The 17,320-nt window shown below is 44.4% G+C and overlaps 1 protein-coding gene across 1 annotated transcript in view; it reads left to right on the top strand.

Moving 5' to 3' along the window:
* The first annotated feature begins 546 nt into the window (after window positions 1–546).
* LOC126251940 (chitooligosaccharidolytic beta-N-acetylglucosaminidase) overlaps window positions 547–17,320 on the top strand; it is a 226,111-nt gene continuing 209,337 nt past the window's right edge. Inside the window, exon 1 of the mRNA XM_049952699.1 lies at window positions 547–718. The gene's annotated coding sequence lies outside the window, so the exon portion shown is untranslated. The remainder of the gene's footprint in view (window positions 719–17,320) is intronic.

Raw genomic sequence — 17,320 nt, 5'->3', positions numbered from 1 at the left:
ACCTACGTAGGATACTACTATTACCCACGACTAAGAGAACGACAAAGCTGAAACTGATATCCTATTTTTTCCCCATTGCGGACACATTGGTAAATTGAAATGTGTACACAGATTCTTTAAAACGGCGACCAACAACAAAATGCGTACAAAATTTCTTTCTTTTAATGATACATTCATTTATTTAAATTTACAGTTTGACGCTTCATTTCCTAAGATAATCAATTTACTGTCTATGGCTCAGAAATAAACAAATTATCATCTATAGCTTAAATATGACATCATTAGTCAAAGCAAACGAGTTTTATCCCATTCTTCAGCTGACCCACAAGCAGCTACTAATGTCTGTACTCTTCCTCATGTACACACGCATTACATAGTCGTTGCGGAACACAATGCGCGCGCAACGCATGTACCCATAGGCAGAGATACAACATGACGCGAGGTGAGCGCTCCTTGGTTGCGCGACACGGCAGAGCGACGGCAGCGTAAAGTCTCTGGCGCTGCGGCTTTTTTTCCAATATGGCGTCAGCGAGTTTCCTGCAGCTGGCGCGCTGCCAAACAAGCAAGGCGAGGTGAGCGCACTAGGAAGAGAATGTTCGGTCAACGGCAGTGTTGCGCCTGGTGAGGTGCGCGCGAGGTATATAACGGTCCGTCGGCAGAACGGCGCCCACACTACGCTACGCGCTGCCGCCACTGCTGCGACTGATAAGGCGACGAGGTGAGTCGATAGCAGACATCGAACTTTAACTACCTTTACGTTATGACGCCTTGCTGGAACTCGCGCATCGCCGTCAGTCTGTAATGTGTCACAGATGTTCCGCCTCAATCATCTGCCCAGCTTGTTAACAATATACGTGGACAGTCATCGTGTGGTTGCGAGTTAAACAAGCGATTTCTAACAACACGGCTCATGTGATGGAACTGTGACTAGTGCTGAAGTTCATAACATCCCTAACAATTTGATGTTAATCATTCGTAAACAAGGAAAAGGCGAGACACATGTCATTAGTACGCCTGCATAATAACGCTCAGAACTGAAAAGTCGTGCTGCATATTTTTATAAGCAGCTATTGGGAAAATTCTGAGTGGCGGCGTTCAGCAAGTCTGTTTTAAATTACGTACTGCTCTAATGAAATTCTCTGTTGTAAGCGGAAAGTGGTTGTATAGAGCACCATATGGACAACGGATTCAGATACATCAAAACATAAACACGTGGAAGGAAACAAACTAATTATATTAAGATGCATTTGCTGTTTCTGATGTTAAGGGACTTCTTGTCGTGACGTCAGTAGTAAGCAGTGATACCGGTATAACACAGCACTTTATTTACAGTAAAAGAACTTATATTACAAGGAGTTTACGTCAAATCACAGGTATCAACATTTCATCCAGTCAAAGACATAAGTGTCTTTATATCAGTTCCCAGTACCGTCAAAGAAAGGACAGCACACGTATCCAACAAGATGAAAGCAATACAATACGGAAAACAGAAACATCGTTGTGGTGGAGCGAGCACACAGATATGGTATTCAAATACAGATGAATGTGCCAATGCCGGCCTCGTTCTATGCCTCTGAATTAACCGTACCGTATTTTTTATTGAACTAATATTTTTTCTTGGGAAACGAAAGCATAATTTTCATCTTTTGACTTTGAACACAATTTCACGTCTTGGTTAGTTTTTGTCGCTCTCGGAACCTGATACAAGCTGTATCGAGATATTCCAGAGTCCATATACGTTTGGAATGTAATACGTGTTCCAACTTTCACACGTTCTTGTTCTTAAATATATGCTGCTGAGTTGTAACCGACAAAAGGCTCTGTTCATCAGAAGGTAAGGCGGCACTGTCTTACGCATGTCCTATCAAAAGACAATGAAGTAAATCATTTGTCTGTAAAGAAACGAAATGCCAGTTGGTAGAATGCCCGTCCTACGGCGGTCCTGAGTTCGTGGAAGCCTAGCCTTGACTGTCATCGCTTTAGTTGTTTCGCTCAAGGCCAGCGCCGAGGCGGCATTCTGTCAACATTCCAGTTCGCTATCACATGAAAGGAAAAGAAATGTCGTTAGTGAATAACGCTTTTCTTTCAAGGGAACACGAATACTCTTTATCAGAAACTCATGCCTACAGGTTGTAGCGCCAGAATGAATACGAGATGCGGAAGTATGGTATTTAAAAGAACTGTTTGGGTTTATCTATCTGTACCAGTCACTGAGCCGATCACAGTAATTCAAGTACCAGAACTCAATACTTGTGTCTGTAATCCTGTAGTTACTCTCAGAAAGGTCTATTCTACTTTACAAACTTAAGTATTTGAGTTGCTGCTATGCAGAGGCCTTTCATAAAACCGCCATTCCGCTTATTACACTATCTTGTACCAGTTGTGTGGCCTAAATACCGACTGATCAGTAGTTTTCATAACTCTTCATCACTGAACTAGTGAAAAATGAAAAAGGAAAGACTAAATTTATTCTTATAGGTAATGTTGTTTCCTTGGAGTTTTGTACTCCACCGGACATTTGAACAGTAGATTCTCTTTGGCTTTCTAAACAAAATCTGAGGCCCTCGATTCAAATAAAATAAACCCCATTCTCTGCTGTGCATACATCGATAATTTTATACGCGGCGCGTTTCTCGTCAGGTGAATTACAATATTTTACCTACTCTACTGTTGGTGAGCAGACGTTGATACTTAGAATTCTGCATATGATTCGTAATTGCTCCAGAACAACAATCACATTGGAGATAATAACTGGAGTACAGGCAAGCATATACACACAGGTCGCGAAAAACAATTTGACCAAAAGTGTAGGGCAGAAAGACAGCATCAAACAAAGGAATTTGAGTATAGGAAGTTGCACATTTTCGGCGCTACAGTGATGTTATCGAAATCTGACATGTGAACGTCTTTACTCAAAATGAAATGTAATTCACAGAAAATGTATATGTAAACAAAATCTTTGTACTAACTAGCCGTCACGACGAGAGCAAGTAAACTTAAATCATCACATACACATGTGTCGTAATACCTGACGCACAATGTTAACACTTCTTGACAAATGAGAAAAATCGGATGTTCGTGTTTCATATTTCAGCATGTTCTAAAAGGGTCAAAGTAAGTGAAAAACGAGTATGTCGCGTACACGGACTTGCCACCGCTTAGTTAACATAAGTATGTCGTTTCACGCTGGCATAGCGCCGTAAATATTCAGATGCGACTACTAGTTCCTATACTCAAATTCCATCGTTTGGTGCTGTCTTTCTGCCCTACTCTTTTGGTCAAATTGTTTTTTTTTCCGCACTCTGTATTTTGCCTGTATAGAACTATATATGTTACAGCAGTACACCGTGCATGAAAAAAGTTGAGAAAGAAAAGAGAGAGAGAGAGAGAGAGAGAGAGAGAGAGAGAGAGAGAGAAAGAGAGGGAGGAAGAGAGGAAGAGAGATGAGAAAATAAAACACTACAGTTACACAGATCGTTAAGGAGCCATCGGCCACCGCTATGAACTTGGAACCGGTTTTAAATAAATGTTAAGTGTTTTGTAACTCTTTTTCTTTGTTTTCCCCAGCTTGAAACATAATGAATGGATGGATGGAGGTGCGCCTTTTTGCAAGACCCAGTTTTATTTTTTATTTTTTAAGAAATGAGAAACGTTGTGGTAAAGCTGTTCCACTATTAGCATTGCGAGTACACTTGCAATACGTTTTATATAAAGAGCGAACCATAACCCCACCGACAAACTTTCCAAGGTTGTTCAAGGATAATCCCTGGGTATTTTGGTATAAGGGACCCGCCGTCTCCAGGGGCTTGTCATAAAACTACTGCATTCGTTTGGCTTCTTGTCCCAAATAGCTTTGTATCTGTACTGCACTGAAATGGTTCAAATGGCTCTGAGCACTATGGGACTCAACTGCTGAGGTCATTAGTCCCCTAGAACTTAGAACTAGTTAAACCTAACTAACCTAAGGACATCACAAACATCCATGCCCGATGCAGGATTCGAACCTGCGACCGTAGCGGTCTTGCGGTTCCAGACTGCAGCGCCTTTAACCGCACGGCCACTTCGGCCGGCTGTACTGCGCTGAGAATGGTGTACAACAGTGCAAAATGCGACGTTATGATCTATGTGTCTTGTTTCCATGAGCTGTTGTGGTACCGCATTCGTAATTTGCGAATACGTTTCTTTAAATCATAATTATGTTATTACTAACGAGATGCCGGAGATCGTGAATGCCTTATACCAAAATTCTCAGACGGCTTACCTGAACAACCACTAAAGTTTCAGTGGAGTTCTGGCTCAATCTGTATAATAATGCTTCATGATGAAAGTCGTGGAAATTGAAGCTTGTCACCTTTAAAGTCTCACAACGGCTGTTGACAGAAAAGTCAAGTGAAACAGTCGTTAACTTGTTAATTACATCCATCTGATTGGAACGAGGAAGACAAAAATAGACATGCCCGCATGAACACAAACAGAAGTGTTGCATCTTATAAGTGCCTTCTGTCTACCATACTACTTCCAAAAATCAAGACACTGCAGCGAGAGTACACGTATTCCGTTCTCAAAAATTGATGAATTGTTAGTACTACGAAAAATGATAACCATAATGTCGTTTTAAGAAATAATGTAGGAGAGGTTCCTGTATTGAATAGAGCGATGCGAAAACAAAGAATATGTCCTGCAGAAAGATAAATCTCCATTCTGCACGCTAAACAGGGATGAAGTCAATGTGAGAATTATTTTCATCTTTGACGTTCCGAAATTCATCCTAAATTGACTTACACTGCTACCATAAATGACTCCCTTTTTGTGTTTTGTTTTGTTTTAAGATCGTATGTTACCAACTTAACACAACTCGTTTGATGCTAATAAAAATTATGGATTGTATACTTTTTACGAACAAACGAATATTATTTCTGTTTATTTTATTTGTTATGTTTTATATAGTTAGATACTCACTCATTAATATACCAAGAAAGAATGTTTTCTTTTTCATATTCTATTTCTGACCTAAATTTCTAAGTGGAAAGCAAACCGTAATGATTAACTGGATGAGGCCCGTGATATGTTGATTCACTTTTTATTTGTGTCTGCGTCAAAGAATTATAAACGCAAGGCATAATTTCAGCCTTTGTCAGTGACTTTCGTATCCATTACACTACTTACCTTTCTCGAACAGCCCGGATGGCCTCGCGCATTAACACGCCGCTTCCGGGATTCGGGTAGGAGCGCCGGCGTCGGTACCGGCGTATTAACGACGAGGGCCGGCGTGCTTCAGGACTGGATGTTGTTTTTAGGCGATTTCCCACAACCGACGAGGTGAATACCGGGTTCGTTTCCATGTCCCGTCTCAGTTACACGATTCGCAAACGGCGGCCGGTGTGGCCCAGCGGTTCTAGACTCTTCAGTCTGGAACCGCGAGACCGCTAAGGTCGCAGGTTCGAATCCTGCCCCGGGCATGGATGTGTGCAATGTCCTTAGGTTAGTTAGGTATAAGTAGTTCTAAGTTCTAGGGGACTGATGACCTCAGAAGTTAAGTCCCATAGTGCTCAGAGCCATTTGAACCATTTGATTCGCAAACATTTCGAAAACTTTCTCATTCTTTCGTATAGGATAACACTAGACGCAGCCAAATGGGGTACAGAAATTCCGTGGCGACAGAAAGGACATCCGGCCATCCTCTACCACTAACACTGCCAAATCCAGATTAAAGTGTCGACCCACTGAAGAGACGGAAGAAGGCCACGAAAAAGAGGAGAAGATACCACCTAACTTTCATCAAAGCGATTTTATAGTATTTCTCTCAGACGACTCAACGCCGTGAAAGAAATAACATAGTTTCTACATCTACGTGATTACTCTGCTATTCACAATAAAGTGCCTGGCAGAGGGTTCATTGAACCACCTTCAAGATGTCTCTCTACCGTTCCACTCGACAACGGCACGCGGGAAAAACGAGCACTTAAATTTTTCTGTGTGAGCCCTGATGTCTCATATTTTATCGTGATGATCATCTCTCCCTAAGTAGGTGGGTGGCAACAGAATGTTTTCGCAATCGGAGGAGAAAACTGGTGATTGAAATTTCATGAGGAGATCCCGTCGCAACGAAAAATGCCTTTGTTTTAATGATTGCCACTCCAATTCACGTATCATGTCTGTCACACTATCTCCCCTATTTCGCGATAATACAAAACGAGCTGCCCTCCTTTGTTCTTTTTCGATGTCATTCATCAATCCCACCTGATGCGGATCCCACACCGCACAACAATACTCCAGAATAGGGCGGACAAGCGTGGTGTAAGCAGTCTCTTTAGTAGACCTGTTGCACCTTCTATGTGTTCTGCCAATTAATCGCAGTCTTTGGTTTGCTCTACCCACAATATCATCTATGTGATCGTTTCAATTTAGGTTATTTGTAATTGTAATCCCTAAGTATTTAGCTGAATTTACAGCCTTCAGATTTGTGTGACTTATCTCGTAATCGAAATGTAGCTGATTTCTTTTAGTACTCATGTGAATAATTTCACACTTTTCTTTATTTAGGGGCAATTTCCATTTTTAGCACCATACAGATATCTTATCTAAATCATTTTGCAAGTCGTTTTGATCATCTGATGACTTTACAAGACGGTAAATGACAGCATCATCTGCAAACAATCTAAGATGGCTACTCAGATTGTCTCCTATGTCGTTAATGTAGATCAGGAACAATAGAGGGCCCGTAACTCTTCCTTGGAAACGCTGGATATTACTTGTGTTTTATTCGATGACTTTCCGTCTATTAGTTTCCCTAATGTTTACCAGTTTCCTACCTGAGATCACAACGCACACAATTCTGACTGTACTCGACCCGGAATTTGCCAGTTCGAAACCCGTTAGTGAAATAATACTTCCTTCATCAGGGTTTGGCCGCTGAGAGGTGGAGACAATTTACCAACCATGGTTACCACCTTTCTGATGCAGCAATCGTTCTTTCTCTCTCACCATCTGCACCATTTGGTAGTAGTAGCTGTAGTTCATTCCACCGCTAACACATAGCGATATGGACACTCTGGGCCTGTCTGTCGATATTTTCCCAGTATTTTCTTGTAAACAGTTTTTTTATGAAGCTGTTGCGTCTAATCAGATGTCCAATTAATTTCATATTTCTTCTCCGTATCACGTTCATAAAATTTTCTCTTCAATTTCTATTAGTATTTGTTCATTTAATTTCCTTTCAGTTTAGAATGTTTTGTGGCTCTCCATGTCGTCATTCCTATTGCTTTTGTTTCAACCAGTGGTCGGGATTAAATTCGAAACCATTTCAAAATGTGTTATGAGACGAGGGCAAACAGCGCTGTTGACGGTTATCCGTCCGTCGCATAGAGAAAGTTGATTGCCTGCTTAGCTAGTACTGCTTGCAAGAATGCAATGAGAGCTACTGTTTAACGTCCCGTCGACGTCGGTGTCATTGGAGCTCTGGATCTGCTGGAGAAGGGGAAGAAATGAATCAACGGAGGTATTTTCAAGGAAACTATCCTATCATTCACGTAGAGAGATTTATATAAACAACAGGAAACCTAACGTTGGATGGGGATTTGCACCCCAGTCTTGTGTAATATCAGTCCACTGCACTATTTTACTCACTGGTGATATTGTTCGAGAGGATTACGGTATATGCCACCACTAAGTTTGACATTCTTCTCAGTTTCATAATTATCCATAACAACACAAACATAACACTTAACTATTCACAGTCATCCACAAAACACGGATACGCACACTACTCTGTGGAAAGAAGACGGTTTCTACCTTAGTGTGACTGACTGTATGGCGTTATTTCCAATGTAAAGGAAAAAAGTGCATTGTAGTCATTTTTGCAGTGGGGCCACTCTCAGACCAGGACTGAGACCAGTTTTAAGGTCCATGGTGAACGGAAGTGTCGTGCCTATTTAAGAGTTGTGACGTCAAAATGCCCGATGAGAGCTTGATATTTCGCGGCCTGAACTGGAAAGTGGTGCTTAATCAATTAATAAGCCCAAAATGGCCCAAGCAGCACAGATTATAGTGTATTTAATTTTGTCAGTATTATAAGCGCCAGTTATGAGACGGATGGAAAAAAGCAAGTAAACTGTTTATTATTTCAAAAGTAATCGCCATGACTGTTAACACATATACGCCATTGTGAGATGGTCATTGTCTTCATGGAAAAATGTTTGCGGTTGCTTACAGATCCATGATTGTGCCCAGGCGTGCAGGTGTTCGTCCGATGCAAATCGACCGCCACGAATGTTTTTCTTCAGGACTCCAAAAATATGGAAATCGCACGGGGAGAGATCAGGACTGAATGCAGGACGTGTAAGGGCCTTCCAGCAAAACTTCTTCAGCGTAATCGAAAGAGCCCTGCCAACATGTGGGCCCGCCCACATGTTTCGAGTACGCTGCGAAAGTTTCACTGCAAAGCCGTTACACGCCCTCAATACAACCCGATCTCTGCCCACGCGATTTCCATATTTTTGGAGCCCTGAAGAAAGACATTTGTGACCGTCTATTTGCTTCGATAGAAGAGGTGTACGTCTGGATAAAAGCAACGATTCTTAGGCAACTGCAAACGTTTTCCCACGAATACACTGGCCGTCTCACAATGGCGTATATGTGTTAACAATTTCGGCGATTACTTTTGAAATACTAAACAGTTTATTTATCTTCTCTGCCCCTTATAACTAAACAATGGTAGGTATTTTCCTCCTTAATTCACGGAGAAGACTACTTGCGCGCTGACAAAGTGATATGGACTCTGGTTATCGAACTTCTATAACAGTCAGCCCAAGAACAAGGACAAACTAGTACACAGTCTCGCGAAAATTAGCTAAGTTGACTGTCCTGATTAAACACTTCACCAGAGATCGAACGTTAGCAGAATGAACGGCCATTGAGATGGATGAAGTGAAAAATTTGTAAACTCCTCAATGGGCAATAAAACAAGTATACAAGTATCGTCGAAAAAGAAGCAAACAAGGTGTATGAGGGAAGAAATTGAAAAAGAAAAACACAACAAACTAAGTGCACCAGATAAAGATGATTGCAGAAAAGAAGCGTCAAATGAGAATGACACGAACGCAGAAGGTATGAAAGAATAATTTCGAGTATTGTACTTGATGAGACATTCTAAAAATGTGTGGTATTCCCCCCACAAAGTTTAGTGGGCTCTTTGCTGTTCCTAATATACACAAATATTTAAGAGATAGCCGCGAGGAGTGGCCACGCGGTTTGAGGCGCCATGTCACGGATTGCGCGGCTCCTCCAGCCGGTGGTTCGAATCCTCCCTCGGGCAGGGGTGTGTGAGTTGTTCTTAGTATAAGTTAGTTTAAGTGGTGTGTAAGTCTAGGGACCGATGAGCTCAGCAGTTTGGTCCCTTAGTAATTCACACAGATCTGAACATTTAAGAGACAATCTCACCAGCCATTTTATTTTTGTACGGCATAGATTTGAGGTTACTAATCAAAGAAGAAGCTCATAAGCGAAGAATTATAACTACAGTCTACTGGACATAAAACAAGAAGAGTCTGCAACATGTGTTTGCCGTTTTTAGCATGGGCTTACAAGTCGTAAGGGCACGTTATTATCCACTTTACTGCTGTCGCTTGCGTAATTCGCAATAAGAAAACAGAAGTATCAAGTAGGGAAACATCCTTGTTAGAACTGCCCGCAAGTGAGATCATAGAACAGGAATGACAGTATTATGTACATTGAGATCCAGCAAGAGCACAAAAGGAAAACGATTACATAGTACAGGCTGGCAGGCCTTCGACAGAACCATTAAAAAGACATAACAGATCAAGGGCTCTAACAACAAACGACGAAAACTAAACTAAACTCCGCCCAAACACGCCATGAAGGCCCAACGGTATCGACCGGCCGCCGTGTCATCCTCAGCCCACAGGCGTCGGTGGATGCTGATATGGATGGGCATGTGGTCAGCACACCGCTCTCCCGGCCGTATGCCAGTTTATGAGACCGGAGCTGCTACTTCCCCCATCAAGTAGCTCCTCAGTTTGCCTTACAAGGGCTGAGTGCGCCCTGCTTGCCAACAGCGCTCGGCCAACCGGATGGTCCACATCCAAGTGCTAGCCATGCTCGACAGCGCTTAACTTCGGTGATATGACGGGCAAGACCGTCGGTAACAACAAACGACGGTGGCGTTAATCATACATCGCGTAAACGACGAAATACTTTTGTTATGAACACTTCACACACAGATTAGACCAGAACACCGACAAGCATTCAGAGGTTGTTCAGGAATACCTTCTGAGTATTTTGGAGTAAGGGACCCACGATCTCTGGCGCCTCGTTACAGATTTACTGCATTTCGTTTGGTTTCTTCCCCAACTTATCTTTGTATCTGTATTACACTGAAAATACACTCCTGGAAATTGAAATAAGAACACCGTGAATTCATTGTCCCAGGAAGGGGAAACTTGATTGACACATTCCTGGGGTCAGATACATCACATGATCACACTGACAGAACCACAGGCAGATAGACACAGGCAACAGAGCATGCACAATGTCGGCACTAGTACAGTGTATATCCACCTTTCGCAGCAATGCAGGCTGCTATTCTCCCATGGAGACGATCGTAGAGATGCTGGATGTAGTCCTGTGGAACGGCTTGCCATGCCATTTCCACCTGGCGCCTCAGTTGGACCAGCGTTCGTGCTGGACGTGCAGACCGCGTGAGACGACGCTTCATCCAGTCCCAAACATGCTCAATGGGGGACAGATCCGGAGATCTTGCTGGCCAGGGTAGTTGACTTACACCTTCTAGAGCACGTTGGGTGGCACGGGATACATGCGGACGTGCATTGTCCTGTTGGAACAGCAAGTTCCCTTGCCGGTCTAGGAATGGTAGAACGATGGGTTCGATGACGGTTTGGATGTACCGTGCACTATTCAGTGTCCCATCGACGATCACCAGTGGTGTACGGCCAGTGTAGGAGATCGCTCCCCACACCATGATGCCGGGTGTTGGCCCTGTGTGCCTCGGTCGTATGCAGTCCTGATTGTGGCGCTCACCTGCACGGCGCCAAACACGCATACAACCATCATTGGCACCAAGGCAGAAGCGACTCTCGTCGCTGAAGACGACACGTCTCCATTCGTCCCTCCATTCACGCTTGTCGCGACACCACTGGAGGCGGGCTGCACGATGTTGGGGCGTGAGCGGAAGACGGCCTAACGGTGTGCGGGACCGTAGCCCAGCTTCATGGAGACGGTTGCGAATGGTCCTCGCCGATACCCCAGGAGCAACAGTGTCCCTAATTTGCTGGGAAGTGGCGGTGCGGTCCCCTACGGCACTGCGTAGGATCCTACGGTCTTGGCGTGCATCCGTGCGTCGCTGCGGTCCGGTCCCAGGTCGACGGGCACGTGCACCTTCCGCCGACCACTGGCGACAACATCGATGTACTGTGGAGACCTCACGCCCCACGTGTTGAGCAATTCGGCGGTACGTCCACCCGGCCTCCCGCATGCCCACTATACGCCCTCGCTCAAAGTCCGTCAACTGCACATACGGTTCACGTCCACGCTGTCGCGGCATGCTACCAGTGTTGAAGACTGCGATGGAGCTCCGTATGCCACGGCAAACTGGCTGACACTGACGGCGGCGGTGCACAAATGCTGCGCAGCTAGCGCCATTCGACGGCCAACACCGCGGGTCCTGGTGTGTCCGCTGTGCCGTGCGTGTGATCATTGCTTGTACAGCCCTCTCGCAGTGTCCGGAGCAAGTATGGTGGGTCTGACACACCGGTGTCAATGTGTTCTTTTTTCCATTTCCAGGAGTGTAGTTCAAAGCTGTGCAAATGTCGACGGTTTGTATTTATAAAATTTAGCTCTACCTTTCAGCTACTTCCCTACATAGTCGCCGCGCCGACTTAGGCATTTGTTGTACCAACTTTCCAATACTCTCATCATAGAAGGTAGCCGCCTGTGCTTTCCGGCATTTCTCGACGCAGGTCTGCAGCTCATTGTCTATGTCAAATGCTGCCCTCGTAGCCAAAGGTTCATATGAGCAAAGAGATGATAATCAGAGGAAACCACGTCCGAGCTGTATGGTGGGTGATCGAACACTTTCCATCTAAAACACTGGAGGAGCGTTTTTATTGCAGCTGCGGTTGGGTTCCTGCAACATTCCCGCACTTTTCTGTCACGCATGACAATTACATTATGTGGGCTGCGTGAAATCAGGCGGAAAACCTCAGCGAATGGCAGCATGCTCCTCACATTTGGTGGGAGACTCTATTGTTCTAAGCTTCTTCATTTGCTGTCTGTGCCCTCAGAACTGAAAAGTGCGACGTGGTGCAACTAAGCAACTGACAGTCATGCTAGAGACACGGGTAACACATCTACGTCGAGCTTCATCGGATTTTCACTATGGTTTTAATTTCACGACTGATCGGACCTTGAAAAACAAAATTGCCCTCGTATAATCGTATTCCCACTAGGAAGAAGAGTGTTCTGGCAGTGCAAAATGATTTTCTCTTTTTTATCTTAGGCTATATACGACAATTAACGAGTACTAATTTGCCTCACTACCCACCACCTATGCAAAAGGCAATGATAATAAATATAATACTAACAATATGTCTGAAATGTGCATGATAACTGTAGGCGTACAGACAAGAGCTGAATAGTTTCTTTTGAGATGTGATGCTGCAGAAGAATGTTGAACGTTATGAGTAGATCGTATTACTGCTGAAGAGGAACTGCATCTAATCTTTGAGAAAATAAATTTATGGCAAAACTTGTTTAAAAGAAAGAGTAGGTTGGCAGAATGCAACCTGAGCTACAGTTAATTTTATAACGGGGGGAAGTGCTGGGGAGTAACAATTGTAGAGGGATATCAAGACTTGGTTACAGTAAGTAGATTCAAGTGGCTGTAGCAATGCAGTAGTTACGAAGAGATGAAGAGGCTTGCAAATCTGCTTCAAACCTGTTTTCGGACTGAAACCATAATAATAACAGTACAAACAATGAACGAATTGGAGAGAGGAAATGAAATAGGTGAGGAATAAAATAATAAAAAGAGATCTGTGATTTTATGGAAATTTTCGTATTATGGTGTGTATTGTAGTTTAGGTACTCGAAATCTACACTCCCTTTCGAACAAGCTCAGCTTCGGGTCCGAAAACAAACTTGTTTACTAGATCGAGACTATCTGATCAAGAAGTATCCGGACACCTGTCAGTGGACTTAATACGGGGTGTGTCCACTCTTCGCCTTTATGGCGGCTTGAACTATATTGGCGACACTTTCAGCGAGGTGTCTGAATGTCCCTGGAGGAATGGTAGCTCATTCATCCTCAAGAGCTGAAACCAGAAAAGGTCGTGAGGTTCGACACTGTGGTATGGCGCGAAGTCGACTTCCTAACTTGTTCCAAAGATATTCCATCGGGTTCAAGTTGGGACTCTGGGCAAGCCAGTTCATTTCATGATTTGTTGCTGTCCACAAACCAGCGCCTCACAGATGTTTTTTTGTGAAACAGTGCACTGTCATGCTGGTACAAACGACTATCGTCTCTGGACTGTTGCTCTACGATACGCGATACATAATGCTGTCAAATATGTTCAAATACTTCCGTATTTAGCGTTTGCCTAAGCGCAGTAAGATCACCACACCCTAACCACGAAAAACACCTCAATGCCGTAACACCGCCTCCTCTGTACTACACTGTTGGTACTACACACGATGGCAGGTACGTTCTCCTGGTATTGGCCAAACCCATACCCTTCCATCGGATTGCTACGGGGCACTGTGTGACTCATCACTCCAAATCACTCGTTTCCAGTCATTCACTGTCTAGTGGCGTCGCTCTTTGGGCCACCTCAGGCGCCTAAACGGCGGGCTGAATACAGACATTTTGGAAATTTGTGGTAAGATCTAATGGTACCAAAGTGCCGAGGTCATCGGTCCCTAAGCTTACACAATACTCAACCTCACTTAAACTAACTTACGCTAAGGACAACACACACGCACGTGCCCGAGGGAGGATTCGAACTTCCGACGTGAGGAGCCGCGCGAACCGTGACAGGACGCCTTCAGACCACACGGATACCCTGCGCAGCTGTGACTACAGAAATGTGCGGCTTATGAGGAACTCTTAGAATCTTGTAGCCCATACGTTTTAGCTCCCTACACACAGTAATTGTGCTATCTGGACTATTGGCAGTACTTTGGAGCTCACGAGTGATTCCTTCCGCCGTTGTCATGCGATTTTTTACACACAAAAAAAAAAATTTTGCCTCACCTCGGTTCCGAGAGTCCGGAACCTGTACAGAAAATTGGAATAGAGATCAACATAAACATCATTTCCGCCCTTTTTATTGTTCATGAAAACTACACATTGCATGTTGCACCACCATACAGCGAGACCTTCAGAGGTGGTAGTCCAGATTGCTCTACACACCGGTACCCCTAATACCCAATAGCACGTCCTTTGCTTTGATGCGTGCCTGTATTCGTCATGGCGTACTATCCACAAGTTCATCAAACCACTGTTGGTCTGTATTGTCCCACCCCTCAACGGCGATTCAGCGTACATCCCTCAGAGCGGTTGGTTGGTCACGTCGTCCATTAACACTCCTTTTCAATCTATCCCAGGCATGTTCGATAGGGTTCATGTCTGGAGAACATGCTGGCCACTCTAGTCGAGCGATGTCGTTATCCTGAAGGACGTCATTCACAAGGTGTGCACGATGAGGCCGCGAATTGTTGTCCGTGAAGACAAATGCCTCGGCAATATACTGCCGATGTGATTGCACTATCGGTCGGAGGATGGCATTCACGTATCGTACAGCCGTTACGGCGCCTTCTATGACCACCAGCGGCGTACGTAGGCCCCACATAATGCCACCCCAAAACAGCAGGGAACTTCCACCTTGCTGCACTCGCTGGACAGAGTGCCTAAAGCGTTCACCCCGCCCGTCTGCCTCCAAACACGTCTCCGACGATTGTCTGGTTGAAAACATAAGCGACACTCGTCGCCAATCCTGAGCGGTCCATTCGGCATGTTATTGGGCCCATCTGTACTGCGCTGCATGGTGTCGTGGTTGCAGAAATGGACCTCGCCATGGACGTCGGGAGTGAAGTATTGCATCATCTCGCACGACGTCCTGTGGCTGCACGAAAAGCATTATTAAACATGGTGGCGTTGCTGTCAGGGTTCCTCCGAGCCATAATCCGTAGGTAGCGGTCATCCACTGTAGTAGTAGACCTTGGGCGGCCTGAGCGAGGTATGCCATCAACAGTTCCCGTCTCTCTATCTGCTACATGTCCGAACAACTTCGCTTTGGTTCACTCCGAGACTCCTGGACCCTTGCCTTGTTGAGAGCGCTTCCTGGCTCAAAGTAACAATGCGGACGCGATGGAACCGCGGTATTGACCGTCTAGGCACGGTTGAACTACAGACAACACGAGCCGTGTTCCTGATGGAATGACTGGAACTGATTGGCTGCCGGACCCACTCCGTCTAAAAGGCGCTGCTCATGCATGGTTGTTAACGTCTTTGGGCGGGTTTAGTGACAACTCTGAACAGTCAAAGGGACTGGCTCTGTGATACAACATCCACAGTCAACGTCTATCTTCAGGAGTTCTGGGAACTGGGATGATTTATATTAGTGACGCCCGTCCGAACGTTTATCACAGTATCGCTTAAGAATTGGATTATATCAGTGAATAAATTTTCGAAATGTTTTCTAACAATACTTATCGGGACCAGGGCGATGCAAAACTTCTTTTGACGTGTGTACAATCACCCTCCAGCTCCACAATGCTCGACGGTCCCTATTCGCCAGAGCATGAGGTGTACCAGGTCTTCGCATGGCTGAGGTTGTTCCTTCGCGTTTCTACTACATAATCACATCATCAACAATCGACTTGGGCAGCTTTAGGTGGGTTGAAGGGTTGAAATGTCTGTGATGGGCTTTTTACTGAGGTGACATCTAGTGAATAGTCCACGTTCAAAGTAACTGAATTCTTCTAATCGACCCACTTTGCTGTTACGGCGTCTCTACTGATATCATAAACTTCCAGTCTTCTTTTATGCTAGCGGATACACCTTTCTTGAGACGTAGCGGTCAAGTCCACCTTGTAATATGGTGTCCCGATATTTTTGATCAGACATGTCTGTATCTCCCTTTATTATGTTAGTTAATACTGATACTAGTATCGAAGCGTTCCCTTTCCTCCAAGGCACGTAGTATCTTACTGCTTTGTGCACGCCTTAGCTGGTCAGCTAAAACTAGGAGAATCGCAGCAGCAGTGGGCTTATGGAGCCACTAACAACTGTGTCGACGTTCATTCATCTGTGTCTGTTGGCGGTCGTCGCACCGGGCTTCGTCTCAGCGGAAGTTGTGGGACGGAATGTCTTATCGCTGCCTAGCGAAGTCTGCAAGATCCGCTGCTGTTGCGTCCTCTAGCTGCGACCCGCGACATTCGTTCCGCAGCGCCTGTACCGGCCCTCTGCTCTCCGTTCAAGCGACGGTACATTCTATAATTTTCAGTGCTTAAGATCTCGACAATTGTTTTGCAGAGATTGCACTTGATTTCAATACCAGGGACGGCAGAGAATGTTACCAACGTGGTCAAATTCTCGAGTGCCCCAGAATCCCAGCAATTTTTTGTATCCTTCAATTATCTCTCAAAATAAGTGTTTTTGGTAGTTCTATGTTTTGCACACGTTGAATAAGCCGTCAAAACGCACTTCAAATAACAAGTTGAAACTTACTAATACGGTACTTTATCAAGCAAATGTCGTTAAGAAGCAAGGGACGTCTTAACAACTGAAACCAACGGCACGCGTTTCGCGTCATTATTTCATGTAATCATTTGTAAAGGTTTCGCTAGGTGGCGACAGTTGTATTGTTTATACAGTATTACTAAACAGGTAACCCGGTTCATGGTTCGTGATGTTCTGTTCCAAGTGCAGGTTGTTTATCTAACGGCTCCAGGGGCAACAATAGTTTGGTTCTCAGTATTTCGTATAACTATTGACTGATATTACAAATTTAAAATGGCGTCGTAATCTACTAATTAATAGATATAATCTTATGTTAAAGTTGTCTTTTTTATAGATTCTTCCGTTACTTCTTGGTAGAGCAATCCCAAGGTTGAATAACAAGTATACAGTTTTTATCTACTACTTTTTAATTTCAGACTAGTTTTCGGCTTACTGGGCCATCTTGAAGAAACAACTGACTAGCGCCTGGAAAGGCACTAGTTCTTAGGAAACCAAACATTATAAGCGAAGATACATTCCATTTGCATATAGTGTTGTGCATTAAAC

This window comes from Schistocerca nitens, chromosome 4, assembly GCF_023898315.1.
Source record: "Schistocerca nitens isolate TAMUIC-IGC-003100 chromosome 4, iqSchNite1.1, whole genome shotgun sequence".
In the NCBI taxonomy this organism is placed as follows: domain Eukaryota; kingdom Metazoa; phylum Arthropoda; class Insecta; order Orthoptera; family Acrididae; genus Schistocerca; species Schistocerca nitens.
This window is presented reverse-complemented; position numbering and strand designations above follow the sequence as displayed.